We start from the raw sequence: 24,961 nt of genomic DNA on the forward strand, positions 1-24,961 counted from the left end.
CAACTGATACCTTCCTCACAGAGGACCTCCTGCTTTCTATATCTGCAAGAGAAATGAAATGTAAATAACACACGGGAGAGGCTAGGAATCAGGACTGTAGGGATGTCTTGCTGGATAATCTAACAATGAATTTTTAAGGAAAATTAGCTAGCCAAGACATCAAAAGGTCAATTCATATAGAAGTGATGTAGGTCAAAGTATTCGCATCACTCACCAATTCTCATTTTAAACTATGAAACCCCCTTATTTATATTCCATGTAACAATATGGAAACGTTAACTAATTGCCTTTGTATTCCAAAATTATTCTTAAGTAGAAATATTAATATATGTTGTTGAAGCCAGAATGCATTCTACATGTAACCTAAAGACACAGTTTTAGTCATTTAGAGTGAGTGTTACATAAATTCACAAGTTTCCTAGGAACAACTGAATTTTATTGAAAAGGTAAATGTTAAAATAACTCTAGGGGCTGAAGGGTAACTTAGAGGTTAAGAGCCCTTGCTGCTCTTGCAGGGGACCTGAGTTTCATTTCTAGCACCTATATGGAAGCACACAATTGTTTATCTTTAGTTCCAGAGGCTCTGACACCCTCTTCTGGCCTCTGTGGCACCAGACACACAAATGGTGCATATACATTCATGCAGACAAAATACTCATGAACAAAATAAAATAAAATAAAATAAAATAAAATAAAATAAAATAAAATAAAATAACTAAAAATACATTAACTCTAATAAATCATTGGGAGCTGGCTTTTTTGGCCATTTATCTCACAGAGACTTATTTCCACAAATCTGTAAGAGTAGATATGCTGAAATAAAGACAATGGCATCTTCAATAAAACGTTCAAATGCTACCAAACATTGAAAGCTCTATTAATGTTATATATACTTATTATTTCACTTAATTTATAATTAAATTATACTTATTTACATTTTTTCTCTAAAACAAACGGTTAAAAGCTGCTCCTCCTTATGGCATATGCAGTGGGAGCCACTATGACGAACAAGTGTGTGATGATGAGGTAAGAAAGATATAAACAGAGCAGTACCTGTGCTGTGGAGAGAGGCAGAACTGGAGATGCGAAGGCAATGACAGGTATGAGAGAAGGCTAAGGTCGACATGTTGCTATTGCCTAGTAGGGTCTATGCGGTGGTGTGCAGCTGCCTGGCGCTTAGCCAGACAGATTCAGCCACCTGACTACTGGATCACCCTGGCTCTGGGCAGCTATGGAGGCCGGTGATGAGGAACTGTTCACTTACTGGATTGGACCTCCTTGAAGGACCACCGTGGTCCTTGATGCTACTGGAGGCCTTGATGGTGCTTGTGGTCCATGCTGCTGCCCGAGGCCATTATTATGTGATTCATGTGGACTTAAGTGGTCTGTGTTGCTGACTGAATACTTGGTGATGTCCTTGGGCTGTGCTGCCTGGGCCCCATGTGCATGTGAGCATCCCGTGTAGTCACCTGAGGCCCATGGTCTATGGGCCATGAAGTCAGTGGTCCTAATAAAGCTAGGGGCTGTGTTGATACATGTGACTCATGTTACCACCAAGGATCCTTTGGTTTGTATTGTGCTGCAGCCTGAATCCATGCTGATGTTTGTGGACCACGCCGATGCTAGGCCATATGGAATGGCTTGCCTTGCCACCTGATCCCCTGTTGATGTCCATTGTCCAGGCAGCCTCCAAGGGCCATGTCTGGGTCCATGGTCCTACTACAGTTTAGGCTGTGTCCGTGCTCTGTCTGCACTGTGATCAGATACCATGTGGAAACCTATGATCTTCCTTACTATAAAGAGCAAGGCTACTTTTGTAGTGATATGGATAACTACAGGTGCACAGAAGCCTTCTGTGAAACCCCCTACCAACTCCCCCCAAAAGTAACAGCCTAGATGAGAAGCTATCCAAGAGAACTCTTAAAAAGTGTGATACGGATGGTGGAGTTGCTTTTCTTCCAGGGTGGTTGTCAACTCAGGGTGGCTGTAATTTCCAACCGACTTCATGAGTCAGATGTTCCAGGTAATCAAACTTTCCGGTAGGCTCCAACTGCACCACCTGTGGGCAGCACGGTACCGTCTGCTTTCTTGCATCATCGGGTGGAGTGGCCACATCAAATGTCTCAAGATGTTCCAGGACTGCCTGCCTTGCACTGCCATGTGGCACGCTGTGCAGACAGAAGATACAGTTCAGTCTGAAAGTGAAAGGGGGCCTTAGGAAGGTTGGTATCATCTGCTTTTACAGAAAGGCCAAGCATTTTAACTTACTTCTGTGGAAATTCCTGGTGTTACTCTCAGAACATGACCACAACCTTCTGGCCCAGCAGTACCTGTTTGGCCACAATGGCTACTCTAAGGCCCATAAGACGGCTTAGCCATGTGCCACTAGAACCTGCATCTCCTCCATCTTCAGGAGCTGCCTCAGAAAAAGATCTGCTTATTTTTTTGTTCAAATGACCTATCTACTGGAAAAAGTGGAGGGTGAAAATCACCTGTTAGTTTGTGTTAGTTTGGAATTGCATTAGTATGCCTTTTATGATATTCTGATAGGTTTCCCTTTATATATGACTTACACTTTTTCTCTTGCAGTAGTCAACATTTTTCTTTTGTATATTTAATGTTTTAACTATGATATGGCATGGAGTGTTTCCTTTCTGGTCTTGTCTAGCTGGAGTTCTGTGTGCTTCCTCTATCTGTGGGGGTATGTCTTTCCTTAGCTTAGGGGAAGGTAAAGGCTTGGTTTATGGCATTGACCTTACATTTTTATTCTTCAGCTATGGTGATAATTTGAAGATTTGTTCTTTTGATAATGCTTCATATTCCTACACATTCCTTTCTTTTTATGCTTTAAAAACTTTTTTTTGGTATGTGTTTATTTTGTCTTGATCCCCTACTGTTTCTTCACATCCTGATATTCTACTTTCTATGTCATTCCATTGTAAGACTTTTCCTTGAGTTTTCTAATTCAAATCATTAGTTTTTCTATTCCATTTCCATTTCTTTCTTTCTTTTATTTTTTTGAAACCAGATCATTTATTTTTATGAATGATTGAAATTCTCATGATGAACTGGATGCTGCAGCAGCTGCCCTCTTGGGTTTAGGTTTTGTTTCTTCATGGAATCCTTGTCTAAATCTGCGATAGACAATCTTTAGGTGCCTCATCCACCCAGTCCCAGTAGTGTTTCATTTCTTAACCTTGTTATTCCAGTTATACTTTCTCTTGTACTTGGCCAGGGGTGGGGGCACAGTTGCCATGTGTCAACTTCTGAAGGGTATAAGTCTTAGAGTCACAGCGGTGGCACCGTATGTATGTCTTATTGGGATGCTTTCCAAAGGATAACGTTTCTTTCCTCATCTTGCTTCTACCAGCAAGTCCAAAGAGACCAGAAGAGATCCATCTTCATTTCAGTTGTGTTTACATTGATGTTTCATTTTGTGAAATTCCTTCTTCAAAACTTGAAGCATCTTCCTTATTTCATAATTTCTTGGACATCACTTAAGCACTTATTGTTATCCTCTTGGACTTCAGTGATGTGCTTGTGTTTCACTTTCAGTTTCTTGAATTCTTTGATAAAGTTTGATTGTCTTGGGGCTCATCCTGATAGACTACTTATCTGTATACCTAGTGGGTTTGATGTGACATTTGCTGTTTGCGTATTCGTGTTGCTTTATTTTTTAATGATTTGATCTAGGAACGTAGTGTTTTTCCCTTTAAGTAGTATACTTAATGTAATAATCTGGCTTTTTATAGATTGGGCCAGTGAAGCTAGAAGATGAGCTATTTAATTGAACAAGATAAAGATGGCTTCCAATATGGATTAAAATTCCAATATGGGTATGAACATATGTGTATGGAGAAAGTCACAGAACAGTATAAGAGAATGAATGGAATAAGAAAGGGAAGAAGTGGCTTACCTGTCAAAGGTGGCTCACAAAGAGGAATTACAGGAACTGTAGGTCTGAAACTAGGCTTGTGGATTTTCAAAACAGAACTTCTTCTTTTGAACTCTTTTCTTTTTCTTTCCTTTTTTTCCCCCCTAGGAGAAAGTTTATTTCCTTTTATTAGATATTTTCTTTATTAACATTTCAAATGTTATCCCCTTTCCCAGTTCCTCCACCCCCAAAACTCCCTATCCCATTCTCCCTCCACCTGCTTCTATGAGAGTGAACCCCCACCAACCCACCCACTCCTGCCTCCACACCCCGAAATTCCCCTACACTGGGGCATTGGTGCTTCTCAGCCATTTGATATTCCTCAGCTGAGAATTCTTTGTTTAGCTCTGAAAAATGTAGCCCATTTTTAATAGGGTTATTCAGTTCTCTGGAGTCTAATTTCTTGAGTTCTTTGTATATATTGGATATTAGCCCTCTGTTGGATGTAGGATTGGTAAAGATCTTTTCCCAGTCTGTTGGTTGCTTTTTGTCCTCTTAACAGTGTTCTTTGCCTTACAGAAGCTTTGTAATTTTATGAGGTCCCATTTGTCAATTCTTGATCTTAAAGCATAAGCCATTGGTGTTCTGTTTAGGACATTTTCCCCTCTGCCTATGTCCTCGAGGCTCTTCCCCACTTTCTCTTGGGTTTTATAAATGGTCATGTAAGCTATGATTTTTTTTCCAGATTTAATTAGCCAACTCTCTGCAGTTTTTCAAACTATAAGTAATAAGGTAGTATTTTATAAAGAAGTAAATGTATTGCGATAATTAAGGTCATCCATGTTAGTAATTATAATCTTGAGGATTATATCATCCTTTGTATTAATTTAACATATTTTCTCTGTCATACGTGGGGGCCATTAAAATAGAAACTACATAGGAGTTTTATTTTTATTTTTTAATTAGGTATTTTCTTCATTTACATTTCCAATGCTATCCACAAGGTCCCCCATAGCCTCCCCCCACTCCCCTACCCACCCACTCCCACTTCTTGTCCCTAGCATTCCCCTGTACTGAGGCATATAAAGTTTTCAAGACCAATGGGCCTCTCTTTCCAATGATTTCATTGCATTTTAAAGAATCAGGCAGAGTGTATTTTTAAATTCATTCAGTGGTTTAATCTGAATTCTCTTCCGACATTCTTTACCAGCCCATTCCTCACTCAGCACAGAGCTGTTTAATCCTCTCCTCTCAATGCATTATGTTATATATTTTCTTTTGCTGTTGAAGTCTAGCTTTATTACTTTGCTCTAGCAGATATGACATAGAAATCATTTCACTTCTTATATTTGTTAAAATATATTTTAATGTCTACAATAACCTAAAAAATATCTTTAAAAAAACCTAACCAAAATAGTGAATGAAACAATGAACAACTTAAGACACAGAAAAAAAAAGAGAGAAAAGAACTTCCCAATTCTTAGGAATAATTCTGTAAAAATAGCCATAAGAAATCTATAGATTCAATGCCAATCCCCATGAAATTCCAATGTAAATCTTTATAGATAATGAAAGGAATTATAATCCTAACTTTTATATAGGAGTAAAAAAGACCTAGGAAAATCACAGCAGCTCTAACCAATATAAGAACTGTTGATGGTTCATTAGCACAAATTTCAAATTTTTCTACAGAATTATAGTAATAAAACCAGCATGGTCCTTGCATAAAAATATTCCTTGATCAATGAAATCGATCTGAAGATCTACATATAAGCACACATTCCTACAGACACCCTATTTTTGACGAATAGGCCAATAATACACATTAGAGAAAAGACTCAGCATCTTCATTACATAGTGCTCATCAAATTGAGTAGCTTCTTGTAGAAGGATAAACTCAATCTTTATCTTTTACCCTTCATGAAACTCAACTCCAAATTGATTGAGGACCTTATCCCAAGACATGACACACAGAAAGTTACTGATGGGAAAGTCAGAGATAGACTTGAACCTGTTAACACTAGAAAGGACTTTCTGAAGAGGACTCCCAATAGTGCAGAATTTACACTAACAATTAATAAATGGGACATCATGAAGTGAAAACGTTTCTGAATAGCCAAGTACACTATTATTTGAGTGAAGACATCCTATAGAATGGGAAAAATACCTTTCACAACTGTACTTCTGACAGAGAACTAATATCTAGAATATTCAAAGAACAAGAACACTAAACATCAAGGAATAAAATTACTTTTTTTTAAAAGAGGGGCCATAAAACTAACAGAAACATCTCAAAAGGTGAGAGATATAAGTGGCTGAGAAACATTTTAAAAAATATTTCCATCAAGGAAATGAAAGTTGATTTCATATTACCCTAGTCAGAATGGATAATATTTTCAGAACAAAACAAAACAAAACAAAACCTGACAGCGAAGAGAACATTTCTTGTGGGAGTAAACTGCTTGTGAGTGTGAGAATTTCTACTGTGGCAACCAGTATAGAGTAGTAGTTCTCAACCTGTGGGTCATGACCCCTTTGAAGAGTTGAACAACCCTTTCACAGGGGTGTCCTAGAACCATTAGAAAACACAGATATTTACATTGTGATTCATAACAGTAGCAAAATTACAGTCATGAAGTAGCAATACAGATCATTTTACAGTTGAGGGTCACCACAATATAAGGAACTGTACTAAAGGGTCACAGCATTAGGAAGGTTAAGAACCACAGGGATAGAGATTTATCAAAAGTTATAAATGTATTTACCAAATGATACAACTTTCAGGCATATACTCAAATAATTTTATATCTGACTCTGACTTTAGAGATACCTGCTCATCCACGTTCATTCCTACTATTATTCACATTAGCTAGAAAATAGAAACAATTTAGATGTCTTACAACTGATGACTGGATTATGAAAATGCAATACATTTACACATGACATATTATTCAGCTATTAAAAAACAAAAATTATGAAAGTCACAGATAAATAGATGGAGCTGAAAACACTCATTCAGAGTGAGTTAATGCAGATCCAGGAAGACGAGGTAATATGCTTCTTTCTCTTGTGGATGATACCTTTGAATCGTGAATCTTCAGATATGTTTGCTTCATTTAGAATAATACAAACATCATGGCATTAGTTGAGGGCAAAAGTGTGGAGACTTTCAAGAGAGGGGAGATAGAATGTACAAGAATGTACTAGAATGGGTTAAAGAGAACAGAAATGATTAGTTATGGTGGGGAATGGGAGGGTAGGGTGAGAGAAGGGAATACTAGTAGTGGTCAGTTATACTAAAGACCTTTCAAAAATATTGTCTGTCTGTCTGTCTCTGTCTCTGTCTCTGTCTCTGTCTGTCTCTGTCTCTGTCTCTGTCTCTCTCTGTCTCTGTCTCTCTTTCTCTCTCTCTCACACACACACACATACACACACACACACACACACACACACACACACACACACACACACACACACAGTTAAAATGGAGTTACCCTAATGGGATGACAATGTCTGTAATAGACAGCAGCAGAGGCTAACAAATAAAACCATAGTTCTTGGAATGGGTTACATATTTTGGATCTTTTGGTGGGTTAGATTCTTAGATCACTATATATTAAAGGCTATTGCCAGTGTTCCAGCTTACCTTCTGGAACATGAAAGTAAGAGAAGACATCACATGCTTAAGTCATAGACCTTGAAGGCATCAAGGTAATACTAACCTACATACTACTGGGTACCTTTCAGAATGCAGGCAACTACTATTCATACTAAGGAGGTGTAAAATACTCATCAGTCTTTCCTAGTTTTAAACCCTTTGAACTACAGTAGTGACTGGCCTGGAAGACCTGCAACTGCTACACTAATAGCAAGGACATCAATGGACACCAACCACCTTTTCTTTAGAATTAGGTCCTCTTTACAAGATAAAGCCCATATTTGGCACTATTATTTTCATGGGTCCTAAGGGAGAATATACAACTATTATTTTGCTGAAGGGACATAGTTTGACTCCTACTGATTTATTGTTTTTACTGATAGACTAATGCATTTTTCATCCCTCATCAGAGACATTCCTATTTGCAGGAAATGGTGATTAACACAGAGAAGCACAATTGGTCAAAGTTCAGGGAATAAAACAGTAGGATGCTCAGTCTACAATAGGACATATATTTCACTCCCCTTATGCCAAAGATTATGGAAGAGGAGAAAGAAGGAGTTAAGAGACAAAGGCACTTACTTGATGACTACAAAACAAAACAAATAAACCAGTATCAGTATCTTCTAGACACAACAAGATATCTGCACACATGAATTCATAGCAGTTGTGACAGTATGTGCGCATTATGTGTTAGCTCAACATGGAGTGATAAAGTGGACATAAAGTCTTACTTAACAGTTGAGCTGTTGACAAGTGATAGCCACTTGGAGAAGAGGGTCAGTTTTCTTTAAAATGCAGCCTCTGTTAAAGTCAGCCTTGTACCGCTGGAAGGTCATACATTCAAGAACACATAATAAAAACAAATCGGGCTTGAAGGTTATAAAAGTATCAGAAATACAAAGTTGGGTGGGTAGGAAAAAGGGTTAGATTTTGAAGGAAACTAGGAAGTGGACCGAATACATCAAAACACATTGTACAATACATGAGCTGCTGAGATGTATTCTGCAGTGTTTAGCTAAAGTAGTCTGCAGCTGTCTCTTAAGACCATTTGATATATAACATCATTAGAATCTGATGTTTCATTATTGTGTTTTGTGTTTGTGTGTGTGAAATAACCCACTATTATCTATTTTGTCTTTACACACAGAATTTGTATTATAAAATTTGTATACATGTTTAGAATTGTAATAGTCTCTTGGTGAATTGTTCCTTTAATAATGCAGTGACGATTTTATTTTAATCTCTTCTGACTAATTTTGGTTCAAGATTTATTTTGCCAGAAATTAGAATTGCTATGTCTGTTTGCTGTCAATTTCCATTAACTTGGATTAACTTTTCTCAGCCTTTTACCCTAAGGCTGTGTTTGTATTTACAAATGAGATGGTTTTACTTTCTCGTATGCTACAAATAGATGGGTCCTTAGGGTTGTGTTTTGTTTTATTTTTAATCTAATATGCTAGTCTGTGTCTTTTTTACTGGGGGATTGAGACAGAATTCCGGGTTATTATTGGAATGTCTATATTAATTCTTGTTATTTCGTTATTTTTGTCAGGTTTGCTATTTGCCTAATCTTCATATGCTTGTTTACTATGTTAGTGAAGTGTATTTCCTGGCCTCATGGATGTATTTATCCTTCTCTCCAGTTCATAAGATTTCTTCAAGTACCTTCTGAAGTACTGGTGTAGTGGTTATGAATCCCTTGGTTTGTGCTTATCATGAAAAATTTTTTCTTTTCCTTCAATTATTAAGGACAGCTTTATTTGGAATATCTTTCCAAGTACAAGAAATTCTTTTCCCAAACACAAGCTTATCTTTTTTATATGACAATGTTATTTTTAACTGATTGATTATTATTCTTTATTATAAATTTGGAGATTTTAAGGGCAGATTATTCTTTTGATTTGGGAATTTAGAAAAATGAAGTATTTTTGAAGAAAATGGTATTTTTTATTAGTAGTATTGAGGGAAGATTTATCACATTGAAGTCCATTAATGCTGCTTGTGTATGCATATCTGAATATTTTGCAAGTTGTTAACACACAGTGTTCATGTTCATGCCTGTTCATGATCAGGTGAAAACAAGGTATATTTTCAAGTAAAGTGCTCTGTACTTACAGACTCTAGTGCATGGGTTTCCGTAACTTCTGTGGCCTTGCTAACAGCCATCTGCTTGTTCTGTCTAGATCTGAGATAAATGAGCTCAGCTTGCCTGGATTTAGTATCTATTTATTCTTTCATCTCATAGTCTCTGCTCTATAAAAGTTGCTACTGGTATTTGGTGAATTGTAGTCTTTCTCACCATAGAGTGTCCTACTTTACATTGTTTCATTCTGGCCCGAATTTAACCTTGTTTGAGATCAAAATCATGGCCCCTGATTTCTTCTTACTTGCCCTTGCTTAGTATATTTTTGTTCATTCTTTCATCTTTTACCCTTTTCAGTTCACTTTAGATATGCCTTTTGCATAGATCATAATGTTAAATTTTGCTTTCTTAACCATCTGGATGTCTCTTTACTATGTTAGCTAAGTTTGCTAATATATATTCACAGAATTAGGCGCTTGGTCTTGATCTTATAATAAGAACACATTTCATGATATCATCCACAATTGCTGCTCTTTGCTCTGCTCTTCTGCCCCTTTATTTCTCTTATTACTTGGGCAGATGATCTCCTTATGATGGTTATTTTTGTACTAATAACTTTTTTATAATACTTAACTTTACTTTAATAGTTTTCTCTGAGTATGAGGGCTAATAAATAGCCTATTTTGCTTATTAGTAATAAGTATAATTTTAGTGTTGATATTTGTAAATTTAAATGTATTTGATCTTCAAGCTATTCATTAATCTATTTAAATATCTTTCATTTCTAACACCAGTGATTCAGTTATGAGATGTTAAATAGAAATATTTGGTTTTGGGATTCACAATTATACCCCCACTACTACTTCTCTCATCAATGTACACATACATAAATGTACATGTATGTTATGTGTACATAATTTATGTATGAATAGTTATTCAACTAGCAAGTATATCTTCTTCCCATTTTCTCTAAGCTTTTCCCTGTTTTCACATTGTTGTGTTAATTGTGCAACATCAGAGGCTATAATGTGAGAACTGAGTTTGGCCATCTTTGCCACCACCATTCAGGCATTAGATACACATAAACACATAGCTACTCCAGAAATCATAGTTTGATGAAATTCTCTCTGAGATAGTTTTCAGGAGAAGTTCGTGGACATGATTTTTTTTTCATAAGTTTAATCTTTGTAGCATTTATAACAAAAGGCTTTCACCAAGTATAAAACCCTTGATTCACATTTATTTTTTCCAGGACTTCAGCAATGTTGCTTTCGCTGTTTTACAGTTTAAAAGTTTGTTTTTGAGAATTTTGAGAAGATAACAAATCTCATTTTCTTAGTTAATTTATGTATGTGTACATTGATGAGAGAAGTAGCAGTGGGGGTATAATTCTGAATTCCAAAACCAAATATTACTATTTAATGTCTCAATATATTCTGATTCCATGACAAATGGGGTAATCTTTAAATGAAATAAATTCTATTTACTTCTTCTCAAATTGTAGTTTTAAATAATATTTTGTTTCATTGTTCAATTTGACTAACAACTATTAAATGCATAATTCATTACCTTAACTAGTTTTCTTGACAATTTTAATATTCTCCTAGAATATCATTTAAGTGTGACTAGCTTCTCTTTTGTTTTATTAGCTATTTGATCTACTCTGATGGCACTTCACTCTCAGTGTCTCTCATTTAAGTTGTATTCTTGATTTTTCTTAATTCAGTTTTGGGATTTGTTCAGTGTCAGGATAAGCATGCTTAAGACTTTATCAGACATTATTCAAAGCTGACATAGAAATGAGGAATAGAAAGTTATTCTTTCATTTTCTATGTTTTCAACTGAGGAAAACCAAAACAAATAAATAAAAATCCCAGGTAAATAACTTTCTTCTCATTAGCCTGTCAGGTGCATCTCCTCTCTGGAAGTGTGCTCTTATGCCCAGATGTTTCATAATGCCAATTACATATTCTAGGGTTATATATTGCTGTGATAAAACACTATGACCTAACCAACTTAGGGGAGAAAGGGTCACATTCAATGTCACACTCTATTACTAAAGGATGTCAGGGCAGGAACTCAAGGCAGGACCTAGAGACAGAAAGTGAAGCAGAGACTATGGAGAGATTTCTTATTAGCTTGCTCCCCATGGCTTGCTCAGCTTACTTTGTTTGAGACAAGTTATCTCTATGTCACCATGTAGTGCTACTTGACTCCTCTATGTAGATCAGGTTGAGTTCCATTTTAAAGAGATCTATTTGCCTCTTTTCTTGTACAAAAGACCTCTGTTACTATGCCCAGCCAACTTACTTTCTTATTCCAGTCAGGACCTCTTGACAAGGGGTGGTACTGTCCCCATTGAACTGGGAATATCAAATCAATCTTGTGATTGCTGTTTTCCTTTTTATAAAACTAATTTAGCTGAAAAGTGTGTTGAAGCATAAATCAACAGTTATTTGCCAGTCTTTTAAACAAGTGATTAAATTACATGGTGACATTGTATAAGGCTATGTTAGCATCTTTACAAGATTCAAGATTATCCCAGATCTGGAGAAAAACAGAAAAGTAAATAAATAAGAGTCAAAAAAGAAAAAAAACATCAAAACTGGTGAGATAGGAACACTGTCTTGTTTAGAACTAAGTTTCAAAATTAACACATTGCCAGTGAATCTGCTGCAGTATATACTTCAGTTAAAATTTTAAAAATTATATCCCAAAAGATAACTGTGAATTAGGATAGCATGTTGCCCATAATTCCAGCATTACTTTAGTCAGCAGAGATTAATTTTCCAGACCAGTGGTTGGTACACACAAGTTACCTTCATGGGTAAAGATTATTCTCCTCCTAACCTTTTTAACATAGTAAAAGAATATTGGTTCCATTGTATATGACATTAATTTTCTTCCTCTGAGGATGAGAAAGAATTGAAAGGAAACACATAAAGGGACACTTATTCTGATTCCTATGTGCCAGAGCTTTATATTTGAAAAGAAATTTCTGTTTCCATCAATATCCAGTTGTAGTAGTATAGTTCTGCTCTAGGAAATACATGGACCATATCACATGGCAGTGGAGACAAACACGGAACAGTATGAGTGTAGCCACCCATTTTAATGTACAGTACTCGAGATAAGTAAGCATGGCTACGGTGGGAGACAACAGTAGACATAGGACTTAGCAACAAGGGACTTAAAGAATATTGTTCCTAAATTAAGCAAGCTAATGCAACCAGGCACCAAAGTGAATGCACAGAAAGAAACTGTATCTAGTATATAACTTTTAGATCCCTACCAAGGGAAGGCAATGATACCTTGTTGTGGGAACTAAAGGGGGCAGGGGAAGAAGGGTGAGGAGACGATAACCAGAATTCCTCCTATGCTCTGGGCAGGCAGACGGGGAGGGCTGCCAGACACTTTCCACTCAGCCCTGGGTGGGCATCTAAGCCACTGACCCCAGTGAGGTGAACAAAGGGCAGCCCCGACTGGGGGCCCTCAGAGTAATACCCTTTAGCCCCGGGGGTTTCAAGGGAGAGGGCTGAGGGAGAGAGGTTCCCAAGCAGGCAAGAGTAAGTGCCTTGATGAACAAAGACAGTCTATGGTTTTAGAGCTTTATAAAGGCAGGGGAAAAGATAAAAAGTGGAAAGAGAGAGACTGGACATGGCCAAGAGGAGAGAAGGGGGAAAGGAGAGAGAGAGAGAGAAGAATGGCTAGAGAGTAAGAGGGAGAGAGAAGAAGAGAGTGAGGATAGGAAAGGAGAAAGTAAGAAGAGTGTAAGGGGAGTAAGAGAGTGAGGTGGGGCCAAGCAGCCCTTCTTATGGTGTGTGTTATCTTTACTGTTGCTAGGTAACTGGGGAGGAGTTTAGCCTGAAGGTCAGAAGCTTGAGACATTGTCTATGTGACTACTAACCACACTTCTTCTGTGGGGGCTGTGGGGACAGTAAGTTCCATAGGAGCCTTGAGTCCAGGAGACATGAGAGAACTTCTTCCATCCCATGTAGGTGAATTATCACCACTGAGTTCCAGGGTTCCACCTCAGTTCGACTGGAGACCAGACTGTCTTTGCATAGCCCAATGCCCCACACCTTGTATCAACAAAGATGTCAGAAATCTTAAGTCTTCAGCATTCAAAAATTTGAATGACATAAAAATATCATCTGGGGCTCATTTTCACCTCTTCTTTTCTCTTAGGTAATCAGTTTTACAAGGCAATGATAGGACAGAAGTCTATCAAAGTACTTGGATGGACAGAGAAATGTACTCAGCATGTATATGTGCTGCCGATTTGAGAGCATTTGGAGGAACTGGGTGGGAGAAATGTCAGAATCTATACCCAACATGCCTGACATATCTATACCCAATAAATCTCACCAACATGACTACCTAACCAACACCTGAACAAGAATGATAGCAATGACATACTAACATGTAACAGGGAAATCTCAAAAAGCCTCAACTCTAAACAAAGAACAAGCAGCAAAGTGATGCTGAAATCAGGAGAAATAATCTTTCCCAGGGAAAAGCACACCAATGGGTTATCCAATGCTACTTGGGCAGCCATGGAACCATATATACCAGATATACCAAGTAACATTATTCAGACTTAGCATGTGTGTTTGTGTGTGTGTGTGTGTGTTTGTGTGTGTGTGTATGGATTTGAAAGAGAACAGGAGTGGGGGGTTAATGGGAGGGCTGAGAAAGAGAAATTATATAATCATATTATAATCTCAAAAGCAAAGTTAACTTCCATGGAATGAATTTTCAGAGTATAGGTAAAACAAAGAGAGAAACTCCTGATGGCCTTCAAGAACTTGATAGTAAGACCATGTTGATGAAGATATGATATACTTCAGTCATAGAATATGGAGATGTCAAGCTCATACAGATCTAGAAGCTGCATCCCTACTCGTAGCTTTTATAAGCTTGGAAATTCTATGCATGCTGCCAGAACAGACAAGTAGTCACAAATCTTACCCAACAGTGAATCTTGAGAGCTGTGGGAAGCCATTCCAGACTCCCTGGTCAGCTGAACTGAAATCTGTGCCAGGCAGTAAACAAGCCCATATTTGGTGGATGGCTTGCCCTTAATCCCTGATTGACTGAGCAAGCCTGCCTGGTGAGGTGATGTGACCTGTGGTGATTGTTTGAGGCATGGTTGTGGCTTGAGTGCGTAAAAACTCCTGTACCCCAGGGCTCAGGGGAGTTGAGGAGAGAAGCTGCCTGAGTAAACTGCTTTAAGAAGAACCGGTGGTTGCGTTTTCCTTGCTGGTTGAGTCGGACTCAACAAATGGTGCCAAAACTCGGGAACCGACTCCCCCACTGAAGAGATTCAGAACTTTCTGCAATCAGGGTCTGTTGACAGGATGAGTACAGTAAGTAACTCACCATCCCGGGGTTGGGATTAGGCTCTCAGTAAAGAGACAATCAGGCTCTCGGTAAGAGACAATAAGGCTCTCAGTAAGAGACAATAAGGCTCTTGGTAAAGAGACAATTAGGCTCTTGGCAAGAGACAATTAGGCTCTCCGGCTCTGGAGACGAGAAAGTGAAAGTAAGTGTAGTGAAAGTAAGAGGGTTACAGGGGGGGCTGGTGAGATGGCTCAGTGGGTAAGAGCACCCGACTGCTCTTCTGAAGGTCCGAAGTTCAAATCCCAGCAACCACATGGTGGCTCACAACCATCCGTAATGAGATCTGACTCCCTCTTCTGGAGGGTCTGAAGACAGTTACAGTGTACTTACATGTAATAAATAAATAAATAAATAAATTAATTAAAAAAAAGAGGGTTATAGGGACAGTCTATGGATTACTTTCTTTTTCTAGCCATTTGGATAATTTTTCTTACTGTCTTTTGGTTTAAGGACTGGCCAAAAGGATGGCCGATTCAGGAGTCAGAACAAATATTACCAGGCCTGGGCTATGCAAAGAGCCCAGACATAAGTGCCAGGATGCTCCCTTGGAAAGATAAGGAAGGGCATGACGGGATGTTTCAACCACTTGAGCTGCCCATTAACTTATGGGGTAGGGATTTGTTGAAAATAGTGTCCTATTTAGGAGCAAGGATCGCCCCTATGGCCATTTGGCCTCAAAAGATACAGTTGAGGGTTGATTCCTTGCAAACTTTAAATGATTTTCAGAAATTGTTAGGTGATATCAATTGGATTCGGTCCTATTTGAAGATCCCAAATGTTAAATTAAAACCTCTGTTTCAAATTTTAGAAGGAGACTCCGAGTTAAGTTCCAAAAGGGAATTAACACCTGAGGCTAGAAAGGCCCTTACCCTAGTGGAAGAAGAATTGATTAAAGCTTCAGCGTTATAGAGAAGAGTTACCCATCATTTTGATAATATTACCTACTGAGATGCAACCCACAGGATTATTGTGGCAAGAAGGCCCATTGTTCCATTCCAAAATATCCGCTGGGAGGATATTAGATCATTTCCCTACAACAGTAGCTTCTTTAGCCTTGTGGAGAATTCAGCATTGTTTACAATTTTTTGGTATACAAATAGTTATTGAGGTCATTAAGGATTGTGATTTTCCTTTTAATCTAATTTCAGATTCACAATATGTAGTTAATTTAGTTTTATCCCTAGAAGTGGCTGGCCAAATAAAAGCTTGTAGTACCATCCAAGCTTTGGCCTTACAATTACAGAAGTTGCTGTGGGAAAGATGCCAACCATTATATATTGGACATGTCCGTGCCCATAGTGGGCTTCCAGGACCCTTAAGTAGGGGAAATGATATTGTGGATAATTGTACTCGTATGGAGTTCATATTTTTAGCATCCCCTATGGAGTTAGCCTCACAATTTCATTCTAAATTTCATGTTAATGCTAAAACTCTGCAGAGAAAATTTGTAATCTCTAGAGTACAAGCTCTGGATGTAGTCACAACCTGTGGACGTTGCCTTGAGTTTCAACACCCACCTTCTTATGGAGTGAATCCTAGAGGATTGCTCCCTCTACAGGTGTGGCAGATGGATGTGACACATTTTTCAGAATTTGGCAAATGAAATATGTTCCTGTATCCATTGATACATGTTCAGGAATAGTTTATGCATCTCCCATGGCAGGGGAAAAGGCCTCCCATGTTATACAGCATTGTTTGGAGGCCTGGGCAGCTTGGGGTAAACCCCAACAACTTAAAACAGATAATGGCCCTGCATAAACTGCCAAAACCCTGGTGTCTTTTTGTCAACAGATGGAAGTACAAGTTAAACACGGCCTGCCATATAATCCTCAAGGCCAAGGAATCATTGAATGAGCACATAGAACCTTAAAAGAACTATTAATAAAACAAAAAGGGGGAATAGGCTATGGCCATATCCCAAAGATAAGACTCTCCTTAGCTCTTTTTACCTTAAATTTTTTGCAATTGGATAAGGGAGGTCGCTCTGCTGCTGAACGACATGCTAATACCAGCCCCAGTAAACTGGGGTATGCTAAATGGAAGGATGTGCTTACAGGATCATGGAATGGTCTGGATCCCGTGTTGGCCTGGGTGAGAGTCTGTTTGCATGTTTCCACAGAATCGTGCAGAGCCAGTGTGGGTTCCAGCATGGCTAGTGCGACGCTGTCAAAATGAAAAAGCTGATTTTGCTGGTGATGAGCATGTGTCTGCCCCTGATGGGTGCGGAACCCAGATGGGGGATACTGTCGGTGCTTAAATTGGAGTGCAAATTTTGATGGCAAGATGAATGAGCTTCGCTCTGCGATTGTCACTGTGAATTCTACCCGAGTGGATCCTGGCTTGACATCGGAAAAGAATGGGCTGGGATAGGTGCCCTCACTGTGGCCCTTGTTTTGGCATGCATGTTGTGTGTATGGTGTATGTGTCAGTTGCGGAATGCCCAGGTCCACACTGCCGCCATGGTGGTGCAAGCTTTTGCCACAGTGGAAGCAGGGCAGTCACCTCAGACTTGGCTTGTTGCCATGAAGAATGAACAATGAAGCCATTGCTCCACGGGGTTGTAAGGCTAAGCACTGCACAGAGGTTAGTCTGGAAGCTGTTTGGCAATCTCTGGGAGGTATGTCTGATTGCATGAGGGTTGAGTGTCCTAGTGTCCTCCCCCCAGGAAAAACAGCACGGGAGCAGGTCGGGGTTGCTCTGGGTAAAAACCTGTGAGCCTAAGAGTCAATCCTGTACATGGCCCCTATTTCTGCACACTGGGGATCAGACCTCTATCCTCACCCATGGAGCTTGCTTCAAAAGAATATAAAGGGGAATTGTGGGAAGCCATTCTGGGCTCCCTGGCCAGCGGGATGGAAATCTGTGCCAGGCAGTAAAACAAGCCCATATTTGGTGGATGGCTCGCCCTTAATCCCTGATTGGCTGAGCAAGCCTACCTAGTGAGGTGATGTGACCTGTGGTGATTGGTTGAGGCGTGGTTATGACTTGAGTGCATAAAAACTCTTGTACCCTGGGGCTCGGGGGAGTTGAAGAGAGAAGCTGCCTGAGTATACTGCTTTAAGAAGAACCGGTGGTTGTGTTTTCCTTGCTGGTCGAGTTGGACACAACAGAGAGCTACTGTACCAACCACTCTGAGAATACATGCCCACTAGCATAATAGTGACATGAATGTCATAAGGATAATCAAACATTTGCTGATTGGATTTGAGGACCAGGCCACAAAATCAAACCCATATCTGGCACTATTATTAGAGCTAAGGACTTGTGACTAGATAGGCCGTAAGTCCTAGAGGAGAGCCAAACATTTCTAATCTGATCAGTCTTATTTCTGTTTTCAAGTATTTTTTTTACAACTTTGCAAAGAGTAAATCTATAGCATTTATACAGTAAAAAGTGGAAATAGGGGTTACTAAGAATTTCCGCAGCCCTAAGATGGATATTATGTAAGATCTGATTTTCCTAGCTCTAAGACTGATTTTTCTTGTGCCCATCATCATTTTGTAATCCATGGGGAGTCTGTTAAAGATTGTCTGACATTTTCAGATCTCTTCAAAAATATCTATTCAGTAGAAGCAACTTGGTCCCTTAAGAATGTTCACTCTTAGTGTTCTTTCACCCTTGCTTTGAAATACTGTTTGACTATAAAACTTCTACTACCATGCATGTACTCTTTGGTTTAGGTCATACTAGTGATCTAGCCTTGCCTAGCTCTCTCCTGAAGTTCTTTCACAGTAATACCTTATGAAGTTATAAGTATTGTTATTTTAGAGTTTAATACATACTTGTAGAGCATTAATCAACTAAGGATTCAAATAAAGAAACTGGTATTAGATTTATTTCATCACAGTAATATATTAGCTATTATGATACATTGTAATATTTCTGTCCTTCTAATTACCAAGTAGACAAACAGTTCTTCACGTTCAAGAGCAACTTCATTTAGAAGAATTTTATGCAAGCATCTCCACAGTGTAGAATATAGAAAAATCACTGGAATGGGGGAGTTACTGCTATCATCCTTTTACATAATTTTCCATCACTTCCATTTGTCTGGTTAGCTCCAAATTACTGTACAGAATGACTCAAAGACAATGATTATTCTTCAATGTCCATAACAAGCTTATCTTTTAGTGACTGGGGTAGAAGTTATTGCACACCTCAGAACACTTTCCAACCAATAACCATTGAAACAAGAACCTATTTCAATTCTTTTCTGTAAATAAAATCCTATATTGAAGTTATTATTATTTGATAATTTTATACATGTATATAATGTTTTGATCAAATTCATTCTTCATTGTTTCCCCCTCAAAATCACATTCTATTCCTCCTTTCACTTTTCCCTCTCAAAGGCATGTGTTTTATTTAAGAATCCACTGAGTCTGCATAGTGCTACTGCTAGGTGCCTGAGTGTATAATAATCTAGGAACACAAGTTGCATCTTGCGTACTATGTTCTTGAATTTTTAACTAGATAATTACATCAATTTATTTACTTTCTCAGAACTGTTATATATTGGTATCTAATCAGATAAGTTAAAATAATATGCCTTAAGTTTGGATGGACTAGTAGGAACAATGTTCAGACCTTTGTTCAAACTCCTGGAAAACTTGGCCTATTAGATATCATCATGTGTGTGTTATTTTTCCTCATACTGATTATTCCGATTTCTCCTCACTATCATCAAATTCTGTTCATTAATTATCATTTCATTTTGATATTAAACTTAAGCAGCAGACATGTTATCTGACATTTTTCCTACACTGAAGCTTACTTGCTAATGTCACCTAAATGGAGATTGAAATTATCAGCAAAAGAAAAGCAGGTGAAAAACAGACCAGATGTTGATAATTATATAAGAAGCACTAATTAACACTATCTAATTGAAGCAAGTTTGTCTTTGTTAATGTCACTTGTAAACTATCACACTCCAACCTGAAGAAATAACCTGTTCTTGGAGGTGTTTGTGTCTGTCATGAAAAGCCATTGACAGTTCTGAACATATCTGAGCAGAATTTCCTATTGAAAGACAAAAGGTACTGTACTTTCATTTCCAGTCAGACTTTTCAGTCTTACTTATATTGTTCCTTTTTCAATTATTTAAATGTGTCAGAGTGATATCTAAACAACAAATAAATAAGCAAAAGAGTTTCCACTAATTCATGTTACCTTAAAAGTCCACATAATTTTACATATTTATTATATAATATTAATGATTCAGGTAAGGTGCATGAATATATCTGCCTTTTGTTCAGAACCATCAATGGCTTTTCATGACAGACACAAACACATCCAAGAGCAGGTTATAAGACTCAGAATACACTGAGTCTTATCTTTCAGCCATAAATATTCCAGCTTTAAAAGGCAATCAGCAATGCTTAAATCTGTAGAGGAAAAAATGTCTGTTTTCTTTCTCTGCTCTTAAAAGCCTGACAAAATGAATAAAAGAACTAAAAATAGAATATGTTCCATTATTCCATCTTTTAAAAGTGGAACATGATGGTTCTCTCTCTCTCACTCTCTCTCTCTCTCTCTCTCTCTCTCTCACACACACACACACACACACACAAATCAAACCTATTAGATGATATAAAATTTTAATAAGTGGCTTTTAAATGTTCTAGCTGATAGTGAGATGGTTATGGATGGCTATACTGTAAATAAAATATAATAACAAAATATAACAATGTACAAACAACTCTTACAAAGCAGATTCTTCAGGAAAAACCTCAGCATGTCATTTTACTCCTCCCCCAAGTGAGATCATCAAAAAAATTCTAACAAATTTGATATATATAAAATAGTAAAATGTGCATTTTAAGTTTTCTATATTGTGAGTCACAGCAATTAATTTAGAAATTCTAGACAAATACGAATGCTAAAGTATTTTTTTTAAGTTTAACTTGTGGAGTAACAAGATCATACAGCCTATAAAAAACACTTACACTTTTCATATTTATGCTACCATAACATAAGCCTTCTGCAGCAATACTTAAAAGATAAATGAGCCTTGCAGTTCTTGCTACAGAAGAGCAGCTCGCACACTGTCTTGGGCTGGTAAGTTTATGGTAGCCACCTTGTCCTCACCACCTTTTACTCATGAGACTTGTGCTGCAATGCATCATGGCCAGTTGGGCTCCTCTGACCATCATTTAGCCCATTCCATTTCTATTCTCTTGGAACTAGCTTTACATAGGCAGCTTACTCACCAGTGGTCCCCTCCCTACCTATAGTTACACTCCTCTTACACTAGTCCAGCCTAAGTCAGGCTAGATTTCCAAATCACACACACAACCAAAGAAAGAAGTCCACATGTCCAGGTCACATGTCAACAAATACAAATTTTGTAAAAAGTCAAAGCACTGTGTCGACCCACAAAGCTTCTATTCTTACAGAAAGACTTCTCATTGAACCCAAGGACACAGAATTTGAAAAAGCAGTAATAAACTTTTACTAAAAGAAAAAGAACTCAATGAACTTAAAACCGGATAACAATAAATGTCCTAGTGATGTCAAAACAAACACAAATATATGGCTGACTGAAATGACAAAGATAATTTAGGGTTTGAAGTCCAAGATTAATGAAAAGATAGAAGTATTCAACAGAATTCAAGAAAACACAAAAACTCACCAATCTGAAAATTTGGAAATTTAGAACTTGGAAGAAAACCTATAACCAGCTCTTGACTAAATCAACATAATCTTTAACTAAAGTGTAAATATTTATCCTTGCCCTCCATTAAGTATAGCTCTCACCCTTCATTAAAGAGCTACAACAGATCACAGAGCTTGTACAAAAACACAGTTTGTCTAACCAGTTAAATGGAAATGAAGATAAATATGTAAGATTAGACAGATAAAAACATCCTGATTGCTGTCAAAGAGACCAAAAATACACAATGGAAAAATGACAGCAACTTCAAGAAATTGTGCTGGTCACATTGAATAACTACATGTAGAAGGATGAAACTACATCTATATTGCCTACACTGCACAAAACTCAACTACAAATTGATCAAAAACCTCAACATGAAGCCTGATACTCTGAATCTGGTAGAGGACAAAATACAGAATATTTTTGAACTCAGAGATGTGGGAAAGACCTTTTAAGCAAGACCTAGACAGGCATTAAGACCAGCAATGAATTAAAAGGACTTTGTGAAACTTAAATATTTCAGTAAAATAAAGAACATTATTAGAGTGAAGACATAGCCTATAGTAGGAATATATGACCTATATAAAAGGATAATACCTAGAATATGCCCACCCACACTCCCACAAATCAAAAATCAAACCAATGGAACTAAACTGAGTTTTCAAAAGATGAACACAAACAACAAGAAATAGTTTTAAATGTTAAACTATCTTAGCATTAAAACTACTTTGAGCCAGACAACCGGCCACCTTCCTGGTGAGAGCACAGGGGTCCGCCCGGCCCGAGAGGATTCTGCCTCGGGCCCCGGCGGGAGCCTCCTTGGCTCCGGGACTCAGCGGAGGGCAGGCTGCACGGGTGACGGTGTGGAATACAGAGGCCAGCCGTTTCTGGAACAGGCGAGAGCCACAGAGCTTCTGAGGCAGCGCCATCTTCGGCTCCAGACAACCGGCCACCTTCCTGGCCAAAGCAACACAGCTTCTGGGAAAGATCCTGTTTTGGGCCTTCATCTTCAGCCAGGAGGAGGTCCAAACACCAGATAACTGTGCACCTTCCCTGAAAGAGGAGAGCTTGCCTGCAGAGACTGCTCTGACCACTGAAACTCAGAGGAGAGAGCTAGTCTCCCACGTCTGCTGATAGAGGATAACAAAATCAACAGAGGAACAATCTCTAAACAAAGACAACTATAACAACTAACTCCAGAGATTGCCAGATGGTGAAAGGTAAACGTAAGAATCCTACTAACAGAAACCAGGACCACTCACCATCATCAGAACCCAGAACGCCCACTTCGCCCAGTCCAGGGCACCCTAACACACCTGAAAAGGTAGACCTGGATTTAAAAGCATATCTCATGATGATGGTAGAGGACATAAAGAAGGAATTTAATAATTCACTTAAAGAAATACAGGAGAACACTGCTAAAGAGTTACAAGTCCTTAAAGAAAAACAGGAAAACACAATCAAACAGGTAGAAGTCCTTACAGAAAAAGAGGAAAAAACATACAAACAGGTGATGGAAATAAACAAAACCATACTAGACCTAAAAAGGGAAGTAGACACAATAAAGAAAACCCAAAGTGAGGCAACGCTGGAGATAGAAACCCTAGGAAAGAAATCTGGAACCATAGATGCCAGCATCAGTAACAGAATACAAGAGATGGAAGAGAGAATCTCAGGTGCAGAAGGTTCCATAGAGAACATCGGCACAACAATTAAAGAAAATGGAAAATGCAAAAAGATCCTAACTCAAAACATCCAGGAAATCCAGGACACAATGAGAAGACCAAACCTACGGATAATAGGAGTGTATGAGAATGAAGATTTTCAACTCAAAGGACCAGCAAACATCTTAAACAAAATTATTGAAGTAAACTTCCCAAATATAAAGAAAGAGATGCCCATGAACATAAAAGAAGCCTACAGAACTCCAAATAGACTGGACCAGAAAAGAAATTCCTCCCGACACATAATAATCAGAACATCAAATGCACTAAATAAAGATAGAATACTAAAAGCAGTAAGGGAAAAGGGTCAAGTAACATATAAAGGCAAGCCTATCAGAATTACACCAGATTTTTCACCAGAGACTATGAAAGCCAGAAGAGTCTGGACAGATGTTATACAGACACTAAGAGAACACAAATTCCAGCCCAGGTTACTATACCCAGCCAAATTCTCAATTACCACAGATGGAGAAACCAAAGTATTCCACAACAAAACTAAATTCACCCATTATCTCTCCACGAATCCAGCCCTTCAAAGGATAATAACAGAAAAAAACCAATACAAGGACGGGAACCACGCCCTAGAAAAAACAAGAAGGTAATCCCTCAACAAAACTAAAAGAAGACAGCCACAAGAACAGAATGCCAACTTTAACAACAAAAATAACATGAAGCAACAATTACTTTTCCTTACTATCTCTTAATATCAATGGTCTCAACTCCCCAATAAAAAGACATAGACTAACAAACTGGCTACACAAACAAGACCCAACATTTTGCTGCTTACAGGAAACTCATCTCAGAGAAAAAGATAAACACTACCTCAGAATGAAAGGCTGGAAAACAATTTTCCAAGCAAATGGTCTGAAGAAACAAGCTGGAGTAGCCATCCTAATATCTGATAAGATTGACTTCCAACCCAAAGTCATCAAAAAAGACAAGGAGGGGCACTTCATACTCATCAAAGGTAAAATTCTCCAAGAGGAACTCTCAATTCTGAATATCTATGCTCCAAATAAAAGGGCAGCCACATTCATTAAAGAAACTTTAGTAAAGCTCAAAGCACACATTGCACCTCACACAATAATAGTGGGAGACTTCAACACACCACTTTCACCAATGGACAGATCATGGAAACAGAAACTAAACAGGGACACAGTGAAACTAACAGAAGTGATGAAACAAATGGACTTAACAGATATCTACAGAACATTTTATCCTAAAACAAAAGGATATACCTTCTTCTCAGCACCTCATGTTACCTTCTCTAAAATTGACCACATAATTGGTCACAAAACAAGCCTCAACATATACAAAAATATTGAAATTGTCCCATGCATCCTATCAGATCACCATGGACTAAGGCTGATCTTCAATAACAAAATAAATAATAGAAAGCCAACATTCACGTGGAAACTGAACAACACTCTTCTCAATTATACCTTGGTCAAGGAAGGACTAAAGAAAGAAATTAAGGACATTTGGAGTTTAATGAAAATGAAGCCACAACATACCCAAACTTATGGGACACAATGAAAGCATTCCTAAGAGGAAAACTCAT

The 24,961-nt window shown here is 38.1% G+C and overlaps 1 long non-coding RNA gene and 1 pseudogene across 1 annotated transcript in view; both read right to left on the reverse strand.

The window, feature by feature from the left end:
* Window positions 1–856: 856 nt before the first annotated feature.
* The window catches only part of Gm31114, a 28,246-nt gene continuing 4,141 nt past the window's right edge, over window positions 857–24,961 (reverse strand). Inside the window, exons 2-3 of the long non-coding RNA XR_379698.2 lie at window positions 3,917–4,038; window positions 857–2,195 (exon numbers count right to left, since the gene is read on the reverse strand). This is a non-coding gene — a long non-coding RNA (predicted gene, 31114). The remainder of the gene's footprint in view (window positions 2,196–3,916; window positions 4,039–24,961) is intronic.
* Window positions 3,059–3,356, reverse strand: Gm20561 (annotated as a pseudogene).

Source organism: Mus musculus, chromosome 9 (genome assembly GCF_000001635.26).
Source record: "Mus musculus strain C57BL/6J chromosome 9, GRCm38.p6 C57BL/6J".
NCBI lineage: Eukaryota > Metazoa > Chordata > Mammalia > Rodentia > Muridae > Mus > Mus musculus.